Here is a 12458-nt window from a genome sequence, read left to right on the forward strand (position 1 = left end):
GATTCCACTGTATCGGATGCAGGGGTTTGTCGTGGTGGCACGTCATGTATTGTTAGATCAATAGTGCGGTCATCCAAGCCGCTATCTTCAAGCTCTCTGGGGCTAGACATAGTAAGCAGGTGTTGTATTAAACTTACCCGGTATCTTTGCAAATAATCATATGTGTAGTTTTTTAAAGCACTCTGCAAAATTGAAAGACCACATGGTGAGAATTCTTTTATAAACTAAACCAAAACTAACTGAATGCACTGCCAAATGGGTACCTTAGTCATGAAATTAGGTTTTAATGCAAAGTAGCTTTGCAGGACATATTCTGCATGGAGAAGACATCTCCAGCCGCAAGAATTTCCATCGGTTTGATTTGGGACAGGTACATCTTTGATTGGGGCCTTGTATAGTTCATACCTTCCACATAGCTTGCCATAGGCAAGCAGCAACCTCTTTATACAACTGCACAAAGTAATGTCAAGATGTTAGCATGAGGCTTCAAATTTACATGGATATCTATAAGAAACACTTTCTGATACAAAACACTTACAGCCTAATTTCAGGGTGGGTTCCTTTTATTGAATTGAACACCCACACTGCTGGTTGGTCAACATCAAGGCATATGAGACTCCAGTGATGGTTGTTCTCATATGGAAAGATGATGACAGTAACTTCCAGCATAGCACAGTGGAGAAACCAACTCTCAAAGGTCCCAGATGGACTGTTCTTTTGTTTAATAATCACTGACATTTGTGGATCAAGAAGAAACACCTCTGTGTGGGTGTGCAGTGGGAGTTGACTTTTGATCAGGCTGCAGAGACTCTACCTGAGTTAGCAAACCTATTATCTGAGTTTTCAAAGCTAGCAAGATAGTAACACTTACTTAAGACAAGCATAGATAATTGTGTCTTAAATCTGAGCATCTGGAATCTGCAATAAATTAATGTCCACTTTTTCCAGAGCTAGCTTTCTGGCTCCATCTACAAATGGTATCTCTGCAAGCAAACCATCCTTCATTGAAAGTAGAGTTTCCTTATTGCTTGCCTCTATGGACACGGTCACATTGCATTCTTTTTGCCTCTGGGACTCCACTGCTACTTTTGCTTTCTCCTTAAGCTCTGCTTCCCTCATGTCCTCTGTTTGGCGAGCAATAGTCTCTGCCCTTGCCCTTGTATTCACATCATGTGTGACATCTACAACTGTGAGTTGTGGCACTAGCTCCGGGGGGTATAACAAAATTTCCCTCATTTTCTTATCCCTGCAGACATTCGGGACAAGTAGTTTGTCATACCTCCACCTTATTCTTTTCAGTGTCTCACTATCTTTGTCCATTATAGTAACCCTATGGGCATGGGCTGCAACAATGGTCATGTCACTGAAGTACTCCAGTAGGAAGTCCTCTGCTGCTTCTTGTAGACCCATTAATGCCACCACCTTCCACCTTTTGGTGCCCTAGGTAGCTTCTTTACATATGGACCTCACCATCCTCTGAAAGGGCAGCTTTGGTATGCATAAATCTACACATTTCTGTGCCTTTCTGATTTCTCTGAAAAGTCCCATGCAGGTTTGTAACTTCTTCACCCTTGGCCCTTTCAGAATTTTATTGGGTTTTCCAGGTCTTTTCTTTGGGGTTGCACATCTGATACTTGCTTTAGATGCTAATCCTGGTCCCTTGCCTGCCTTCCTTGCAGTGGCTTTTGTTCTAGCCATTTCACTGTACACAAAAAGAAGAGTCTCTCTCTCTTCTCTCTCTCTCTCTCTCTCTCTCTCTCTCTCTCTCTCTCTCTCTCTCTCTCTCTCTCTCTCTCTCTCTCTCTCTCTCTCTCTCTCTCACTGTACACAATTTTTGGATGGCCAGTTTGCGCGCCCTTGTGGCCCCTCTTGTTGAGGGTCCCTGGGGCCCTAAAATGACAAGTACAAGATTTTTTTAATGCATGGCCATGAGATAGAATTGGGCAGTTTAATGTGTTCATAGCAACCCCCCCCCCCCCAAATGGCAGATACCTAAACCTTGTATCATGCTTATCAACCATTTTTTACTTCCTTGTGTCCATCCCCTGTTCTTGGAAATATCTTGGTCCCTATTTGTCCCTGGATGGCCATTCTATGCGCCGTTGTGGTCCCTCTTGTTGAGGGTCCCTGGGGCTTCAAAATGACAAATAGGGGCTTTGTTTTCCGGAGTATTCACTATGTAAAATTTTCCTATATCATGTGCGTTCACCACAATGGATTGAAAGTAGCCCTTATAGGCCTTACCTACACATGTTTCTGTAACTTTACAAGAATATAAATTCCCTTTTGTTGAACACATGTGCTATGTTACATATACTTTAGTGAACTCCCAAGGTCAAAGGCCTCACAAATTTTGTGCACTCAGAACATTTAGCACGAGACATCAACCAAACAAGGAGCCAATTTTTACATCCTTGTGTTCACCTCGTGTTATTGGGAATGTTTTGGTTAAGCCTTTCTTTGGTATTTGAAACCACATGTGACCCCTATTGTTATAGTATCCGACCAAAGGTTTCTTGATTAGCAGTTATATAGGTTCGAGTGATACATATCTTCTATGTTAACAATGCATGTATCTATAATTTATGTTTACACTTTCTCTATCCAAATGAGCTACATAGTAAAAATCAAATCCGCAATTCAACAATTAAGTTCACAAGGTGATAGCTATTGGTATGATCTTTAGAAATACCAAATAAATAGCTACCAATAGCGAATGAATAGGGATATTTAAGAAGGTTTGATACCAAAAACTTGTCAACACTACTATAAAAGGTGGAAAATCAAAGGCTTTATAATATATATGATGAAACAAGAATCAATAATAAGTCACCCCTATATATCTACACCTCCATCTCAAGTTGTCATTTCTCTAAGTCAAGCTTGGCATAGGCATAGTATGGAAACAATAACATTTTGGAAAGCAAGAATTTAGATTTCTCAACTTTTGAAATGTTGCTATTGATATATATTCAACATCCCCAAATGAGGACATCTTGACAAGGTTATGATCCACTTAATAAGAATAACCAATAGTGATTAAATTGAAATCAAAATATTGCATGAATTTCTTCATGGTGAATGATTAAGACTTGAAACTTCAAACATCTTATAGGCAAATCAGAATATCCATAAAAATCAACAATATTTCTCAAATCTGTATGAAACTCCAGTAATCTAAATTAAATACTCTCACTCAGTGCGACACCATTTAACAAAAAGAAATATTTATATTGCATTTATAGAGGAATCGAGCCTCATAAAAATAATTACAAATGGAGACAATGTTGTTGCTGTTAGGCTTCTCTTACAAGTATTTGTCTTTCTCATCTAGAGATTCATATACACGAGTATTTGTGTGTCTATGACACTAGGGAAGATAGTAGTACTATAGGGATGGCTTTTCTAAGAGCTCCTAGATAGTACCTATTGGTTCAAGATTCTACAAAAATCCTACTATTCTTATCAAAATCTTTTAACACGGTAGTAAAATGTTTCTCACGGAACAAAAATAGGGTGATTTCCATCTCTGTACATGGTTGCTTGCTCATGTTCTCTCAAAACAAGTTGACTCTATAAGTAAACAACAGAATATGTGAGCACAAAGTTATAAAGTACAAAATGATATCATTCTCATAATCTAATGACAACTATAAAAAGAATAAATTATAAGAAAAATCTTTGATGACTCTCCATAGATAACACAACTTACTTACATTGTGAGACTCAATCACATGCTACAAAACTATAGATGGCGCACCAAAGCCATCAACAAAATAGCACCACCCAATGTTATGGGGTGTGAAGCGTAAACATTGAAATCCATAAAGAGGTTAAATCCCTCCAGCATGATAAAATTAAAGATGGAGATGATCTTAAGCTCTGAATGTAAGCTACAAGGGTAGTTTTGTCACCATTCTATCTTTATGTTGGAGATGAATCCTTGCAATGCCCATGCATTATTCACACCTCCTGTTCTTGTGGTATGCAAGTCATGTGAGTTTATTCTTTTCCCACCTTCGGAAGTAGAGGTTTCCATGTAGTGCGAGTGAATGAAAGTAGAAGGAGTAGAATCTTGTTTCATACTGTAATGGAGGTGAGAGAAGGGAGAGGAGCTAGCTTGGTGTGGAACTATGTGGTGGGCAAGGGGAAGAGATGGGGGAGAAGCTTGCTTGGTGCTACAATGGAGATGGGAGAAATCTAGTAGAGAGATAATGCTGGACTATAGGGGCTGTATGTGGTTGTTGCAGCCATGGAGAGCTTGGAAAAGGGTTTGTAGAGAGAGAAAATCACTTTTTAGCTATAGAATAGGTTTGGAAAGACTTTGGAGGGTGGAAAATGATGTTTTGAATTTTTTTAGAAAAATTTAATTTTTTGGAAATTCTTAGTGCACGTTTTTGACTTTTGGAGGTCAAAAATACTTTTTTGACCATGAAATAGGTTAAGGGACCTTTTAAGGAGGGAAAACTTGAAATTTGAAAATTTTAGTGTATTTTTAAATCCGGGCCAAAAAGTGGGAGAAAAAAGGTCAAAGTGGGATGTTCATCGTCACCAGTATCATTGTGTTATTTATAATAATGATGAGGTTGATAAAGCGTAAAACTTCTCGAGGAAGCTATCAACGGGCGCACGCCATGAGGTAAGCACGTGTATCAAGTGACATCCAGTGGTGTTAGGAGGACGAATGGGATCAAGACTTGCACGTGGATAAGTGAGGACACAACATGAGTTTTTTCTTGTGATGAATTATGCAGGTCATCATGAGAACTATACTTGGGGGCCACTTTACGTGATTGTGGGATGCATTATTGAGAAAAGTTGAGTGCCAGGTATGTGGATGGATGTAGAAGGGTTTTGGCCTGTTTGGGGTCCGTTTGAGGCCAATCAAAAGGCCAAAGGTTGTGGACATTGAAAACTCTGAGAAAAAAAAAAACATGGAGAAACAACTGTAACTCAATTTTTGTTGTTTTTGGAGCCAATTTTGGCCATAAACTGCTTATCCGAGCTCGGATTTGAGCACTTTGATATTGCAGACTGGGACTTTTGGCCGTTCCGGACGCAATGATGTTGTCCATTTTACCAAATTTCTCATTGTTTTCTTGCTATTTTGGTTGTGTAAGTTTCTCCTGTGAGTGAAGCCTCTCCTCAAATTGTATCTGACATATTTCATCCATATGGTGTGAGCTATTTTCCCCATTGCTGTCAACCCAAGCTCAATTGTATCTAAGCATCAGAAATATTTCTCCTTTGAGCTGATTTTTGTATATGTGTGTGTGTGTGTGTGTGTGTGTGTGTTCAGTGGACAGATGGATAGTCTCTCTCCTCTCACTCCATCGGTGTGTTCCCTGTCTCAGCTAGGTGGATTTTGTAAGCCGAGTGGTGCCCCGTAGTGTGTGTGTGTACTATCCCAAGAGTGTGTGTCAGGTGATTATAGAGGCGTTGTGTGTGTTTCCATCCCGCTCACATCGCTAACTATAACCTAACCTATAACCGACACCATCTTGCATGGTGAATGGTGTGTATTCTAATCCAACCATTGCTATCAAGGTGTTATCTTAAATAGATCTTCCTTTGATGAAACCTTGTTGGTGAGGAGTGATACCCTTATCCGTAGTGGGATAGAGTCTTAGGGAAATTGATTTGGCAATAATTTTGTAAGCTATTTACATCATGGTTATGGGCCGTCAATGTTTCAGTTGGAAGCATCAGATTTTTTTCGAACCAAACCTATAACATAAACTTTAGTTAACTTAACCTATAACCTAACCCACCCTTTTATGTACAACTTATAACCTAACATGTTGCCTAAACGTGACCTATAACCTAACCTAGTCTATAACCTATAACCTAAATCTAACCTAGAACTAACCTATAAGCTAATCTAACCTAACCTAGAAGCTAACCTAACCTAATTAACCTATAACCTAACCTAACCTAGTCTATAATCTAACCTATAAACTAACCTAGCTTAACCTATAACCTAAACCTAATCTAACCTAACCTAACATATGACCTATAACTAAACATATAACCTATATCCTAACCTAACCTATAACCTAAACTACACCTTACCGAAACCTATAACCTAAACCTCATCAATCGCATGATGATGATGAGATGGTAGCGTAATTTCAAAAAAAAAATCTTCAAACATAATTTCAAAACAAAATTTTTCTATAGCATAATTTTGAAACAAATTTTCTTCAAAGCATACAAAATTTCTCTGTAGCATAATTTCAAATCAAAATTACCCCAAACCGTAATTTCAGAACATTTTTTTTTGAAAGCATAATTTCTAAACAAAATTGCCTAACAATGTAAGCATTGAAATGCTAATTAAAGAAATTTCATTTTGTCAATATACAACATAATTTTCAAGTAATTTAATACGCATAAAACTTTCAAGCACTCGCATGCAGCCTATTTGAGCAAGAAAGGGTCTTGTAAACGACTTCAAACCTGCAAAAACGCACACACACACACACACACACACACACTATGTTAAACCCTAAACCCTAAACCTACAAGAAAACTTGAAAAGAATCTCATCTTGATGCTAAGCAGTAGTCAACAAGCAACATTCTCACCTCCGGCAAGTTGTTGGGCACTAGATCTACAATAGGTGACGAGGAGGAGACCAAGAGAAGAGGTGTACAAATTAGAGAAATGCTCAAGGAAAGACCCGCGTATTCGGTTTTTGCAGGTTCCGTTGGTACAGGCACTGGTGCAGGCGCAAGATTAAACATCGAAAGAGGCATCGGAATACATATCTATATAAGCGTCAAAAAAATCATCGATACTGGCATCGAATATTTGAAAATAAAAATGTTTAAAATGTTCGTCTCCCTCCATACTTATCTGAACATATACGACGCCCGCCATTGTCATCGGTAATTTGGAGTCAAAATTTAAGTGACCTCTTGTATTGTAATTTCATAAAATCTAATATGTACATATCCCCTATGATTTTCTCATATTGAACTCATCATTTAATGTGAGAAAATGAAAGGGAACAAGAGTTAGAATATAGATATGTTATTTTAGATCTATCTCAACATGAAACCAAAAAGGAGAGAAGGATACCTCTCATTAAGGGTCCAAAAGGGAGATGGTCTATCAAAGAGAAATGAGTCCTTAAACCTATGATGTTTAGGTACTTTAAACGTTAGGCAAGCTAGGCATGTGCTTGAGGTGCTTGCCTTGATTGAGTTGACTAGGGTGCTTGAGGTGCTTCTCGTGCTTGATGACTAAGGTGCTTGAGGTGTTCAAAGTCAATCATGACTCCTACAAAGGAGGGGGTGATCCCTAAAGGTAGGGACATGAGAGAGAGAACACACACACACACACACACACACACTCACACACACACACACACACTCAAGGCAAGCCCAAGACTGAAGAGGCAATAAGGACACATGTCAAGCAGCTATGTCCATGTTGTACTCATGGTGTGCATGAATCCTATTGGATGGTCTTTAGGGAGGTCCAATGAGAATTTAGATGCATTTAATTGATTACTAAGATCTCTCTCTCAAAAGGGAAAAGAAGGAAATGTGTCCAAATGCTATCTCTATTGCTTGAAATGATCATAGTCTATGATTGGCCACGCTTGGCAAGGGCCAATAGTGATCAAGCATTAGTAAAGAGAGAGAGGGGCCTACCTAGGCACGGAGGGGACTCATTTTGGCTTATTCTCACATGACACTCACACTCTCTCTCATTGTGTTGAGCAAGAACTCCATCTCCTTCTCCAAGTTTGAAAAGCAGAGAGCCTACACCAACACCTCTTGGCTATGGGATGTAAATCTAACCAAGAGTCAAGCTTCAATGGCATGCTCATCTTGTCTACCGTATCTATATTACTATGCTAAGCTAAGCTCCAAGAATAATCTCTGGTGAGGAAAGTACTTCGTTCTCGTATGGTACTTCTTTTTCCTCTTCCCATCCCTCACTCCCTACTAGCTCTCTCCACCTTTGAAGATGTTTGAGGTCTTGGGATCGAGGCCGAGGACAAGTTAATGTTTGGTGCATGAAGTTTACCATCTTCATGCATCAACAAGGTCTCAAGGAACACAAATCATGTATTGTGTTACTGGCATAAATTTGGTGCATGAAGTTTACCATCTTCATGCATCAACAAGGTCTCAAGGAACACAAAGCATGTATTGTACCAAGTCTCTCTTTATAAGAGAATCTATAATACAAAACCCTTTTAGAGGGGGAAACCGGCTTCAAGTAAATCCCGTCTTCGACTATTGTAAATTTCTCTAATTCTCTCTCTCTCTCTCTCTCTCTCTCTCTCTCTCTCTCTCTCTCTCTCTCTTCCAAGTATTGTTCATGCCAAGCTAACTAGGTATAATGTTCATTTTGCTACCTTTAATCCAGTGCTCTCCTTATGCTCTTTAAGAATTCTCTTAAGGAAATGCTGACTGTTGTTATTTTAATTCTGATACAATCAATGTTATAGCCATATTCTGTTAGAGACTGGGGCTATTATCATATTTTTGTGTATTAAATATGATCAAGTGGACAAGTGGTGGTATCTATACTCGTTTTGAAATTCTTTCCAATTCTAATGTGGATGTGAGAGTTTTGTGCACCTTATGGATATTCAAAGGTTTGGGTTTGTGCGAGTCTATAATTGAGATACAATGAAGACAAGTTTAGATTTCAAAGCCTCAAATTGTGTGGGAACACTACACTGAATAGATGGTACTTTCTTTTCAGATGAAAACTAGCTTGAGAGGGTGTGGACAAAGGAAACCCTATGAAATTTAAAAAGATTAATGATAAAACTAGTATAAGAGCATGGCTACAAAAGAAACCCTATGTAATTTAAAAATAATAATGATAAAACTAGCATGAGAGTGTGGCTACAAAAGAAACTCTATGAATTTTTGTTTTAAAAAATCTCTTAATCACACTCGAAAGCTATCACAAAGGGAGTATCCATAATTGGGGGCCGTAGGTATGTCTACTAGGTGATTAAGTGGAGATGAAGTCCACTCATCAGATCAAGTGGACATGCATCACATCAATATCACATTGGATCATGAGGTGAAGAAGATTATTGGACGGTTCAAAGAAATTGGTGGCACAACCTCTCAAAAAATTAGTGCATGATAGAAGCTATAGTTTGGATTTTAATAGTCGTACCACCCATTAATTGCACAAATTTCATGTGCTAGAAAATTGTTCTGAGAGAATATATCAAATACTCCGAAGGTGTGTAGGTGATCTAATACACCATCTTTCTATATTCAAACGTACGCAAAGTCAAAATTTCCTAGTATATGAGGTTGTAGAATGTCATTTATCCAGCCATACATCAATCATGAGGTAAAATAAGAGTATTTGACCTAAACCTATCTGCTGCATTCTACATATCCAATGGACTATTTTTATATGTTCAAGCATTTTCTCTTTGTATTATATATAAACACAAAATGGTACAGTTGATGGGTGAGCTGCTGTGTAAAGTGCACACAGACTTCAAGAACCTTAATATATAGTCATTGACCAATAAAGACGAGATTATTACTCTGTGGCCCTAATCACTGTACACTCTAGACCGAGGTGTGTGGGGATCGGTCTTGGCTAGAGAATGTGAGGTTGTTAGAGCTAGCAACAAATAGTTAAAAAAATGCAATCGGACTTCAAGAATTTTAATATATAGTCATTGAACAATAAAGACGAGATTATTACCCTGTGGTCCTAATCTCCGTGCACCTCTAGACCGAGGTGTGCGGGGATCGGGCCTGGCTAGAGAATGCGAGGTTGTCATGTACTTAGTAGTGTGTAGTTATAACAACTAGAGTGTTTTAATTACTTGTTGCATCATTGGTAGATAAAGTATGGACAATAGGATGGCGTGTCCTTGTGCGCAATGCAAGCATCAAATCTTTCGAAAACAAAAAATCTACGATCAACACATACGCAATCACGGTCTCTTTCCGATAGAGCAACTACAGACTTGCGTTATTGATCTCATGGTCTAGAGATTGAAGGTCAAATTCTGCAAGTAGATATTGCTCCAACTTCATCCCAGAGAAGACGATTTTCAAACGAGAAGCCATCGACTGAGTCCTCCCAACTAATACCTGATGTGGCATTTCAAGAAGTAGAGATGGAGCAGATGTTGAATGCGTTCTTTGACATGGATTCCAACATAGACGGTGACAACATTGAACGCAGTAATGTGGACCAAACTCATCCATCCCGTTCATATCGACGACATGATAGCAACGATGAAGAGGACGAGATGATGCAAAGTCTTGCACGCATGCTGCTCTACACTGGTGCAAAAATATCAGTTCTCCATATTGCATTGGCAATGCTTCATTTGCAGTCTATATGGTTGGTCTGACGCCTCAGTCGCCGAGCTTTTTAGGTAAACACATTTTATCCTAAGCATGGTAAAGTGCAAATTACAGTTCATATAAAGTGATCAAAGGGCTGACTTGTTCATGTAACAACAGGTTGCTCAATGAGCAAATCTTGCCACAAGGGAATCACATGCCACCCACCCATCCATCCTCTAAAAATCTTCTTACTAATTTGGGCTTGGATTATCAAAAAATACATGCATGTCCTAATGATTGTATATTTTTTCGCAATGAGTATGCAAACTTGAAACAGTGTCCCAATTGTGGATCAAACAGGTATAGGGAGGACACACAAGGAAAATTTATCCCTGCAAAGGTCCTTCGACACTTTCCTATCATTCCAAGAATAAAGAGCATGTTCAGGTGCAAGTCCATAGCCGCTTTGATGACATGGCACTCAAATACTAGATCGACAGATGATGTGATGTAGGTACCTGCTGACTCTTGTGCATGGAAGCACATAGAGGAAAGTTGGCCTACATTTAAGAAACAAGCCTTGATGTATCTGTTTTGGTCTGGCAATGGATGGAGTAAACCCATTCATTAGGAAGATAATGGGGTTTAGGAGGGCCTCTTTATTTGGCGGTTTAAGAGAGTCAAAGCTCTAGTATTAAGAAAGCAATGAAAGGACAAATTTTAAATTCAAATAGGCAAAACAACTAAAATTCAAAATTTTCCCCACAATGAAATTTAAAATCTAATGAGAAAAACTATATCATGTAACATATCTACGGAAAGAGCTCGGCATGTAGATTACAAATCTATAATCTCCGCTCAAATTGGTGATCGTATGTAGGAGTTATGGAATGCCGAAAATCATAAAGTTATCCCCCCCTTTTTTGGGGGGGGGAAGTGCATCCTTTGACCATTCTTACACCTCTCTTATACACCAACCATTTTTGCACACATGGCATGTATCTATTCATCAAAAATCTAATCACCTCCATAAGCTCATGAGAAATAAAGAGGTCCTCCTAGACCTCATTCTCTTCCTAATGCGGATGAGAATACAGAGACTAGCATGCTTGAATACTTTGGCTACATCCAAGAAATCTTGAAGATTAGCTTTAGAAAGTTTAATATGTTTATCTTTGATGTCAAATGGTTCAAAGTTATTACCAGTGGCCCTAATGCAACTGTGCATAAAGACAAGAGTGGATTGATTTAAGTGAAGTCTAGGCAGGTGTGGACAGATGCGCAGTATACATTCGTACTTCCGCAACGTTGTGAACAAGTTGTGTTCATACACGATCCACTATGGATAGAAAATGATGATAATGATCTGTCTAAAACCTGCTAGCTCTATGTCGTTCAAGTGTCTCCACGTAGCAAGCAAGTGTGTGAAGGATTGGACATTTAGGTTGAAGAGGTGATTCATGAACAAAGCGCAGGACCGACTCCAACTTTAATGTTTAGATTTTGAGGTGGATGTCACCACTGAGCAATTGTTTGAACCTAGAGATGAGGTGTCAAACACTGAAGCTAATGCGGAGAGCGATGAAGAAGTAGAGTGCGATGACGAAGATGCGAAAGTATAGATTGAGATAGACATCTTTGATGCATCCAATCTCATAGAGGATCACACGAGCATGATCCTAGCAAGGTGTACAAGAGAAGGGATGGGCCTGTTGTGGCAGATAGGGTCGGAAAGGCCATGCGATAGAGGATTCGACAGCTCTGTATGATTCAGTTTGGTCACTCTGTGATGGAGGTTTGGGATAACCTTGATCTTGAAAGAAATAATTACATTGTCGAGGCCATTCAAAGAGAGTACATGCCGACAGAGGGGTACGATCCATTCTTGAACTCCTGGATTTTGAGCGTGGCGAAGTCCGAAATGTCACAACGTTGGTCAGAGGCAAGAGACAGGTACAATGATGACAGTCCCAAGCCGGCATGGTTGGATGCAGAGGAGTGGGCGGGGATTGTACGAGAGACACAAGACAATCCTGAGAGATTTCAGCAGTAGCAGAGAGATGCAGCGAGAGCACGTTTGAAGTCTACTGGACCATCACATCTTGGGAGTGGAGGCTATGATACGCTTCGACATGAGTTTGTAGGTATTATGCATAT

The sequence above is a fragment of the Adiantum capillus-veneris genome, chromosome 28 (genome assembly GCF_014529385.1).
Source record: "Adiantum capillus-veneris isolate H3 chromosome 28, ASM1452938v2, whole genome shotgun sequence".
Classification (NCBI taxonomy): Eukaryota; Viridiplantae; Streptophyta; class Polypodiopsida; order Polypodiales; family Pteridaceae; genus Adiantum; species Adiantum capillus-veneris.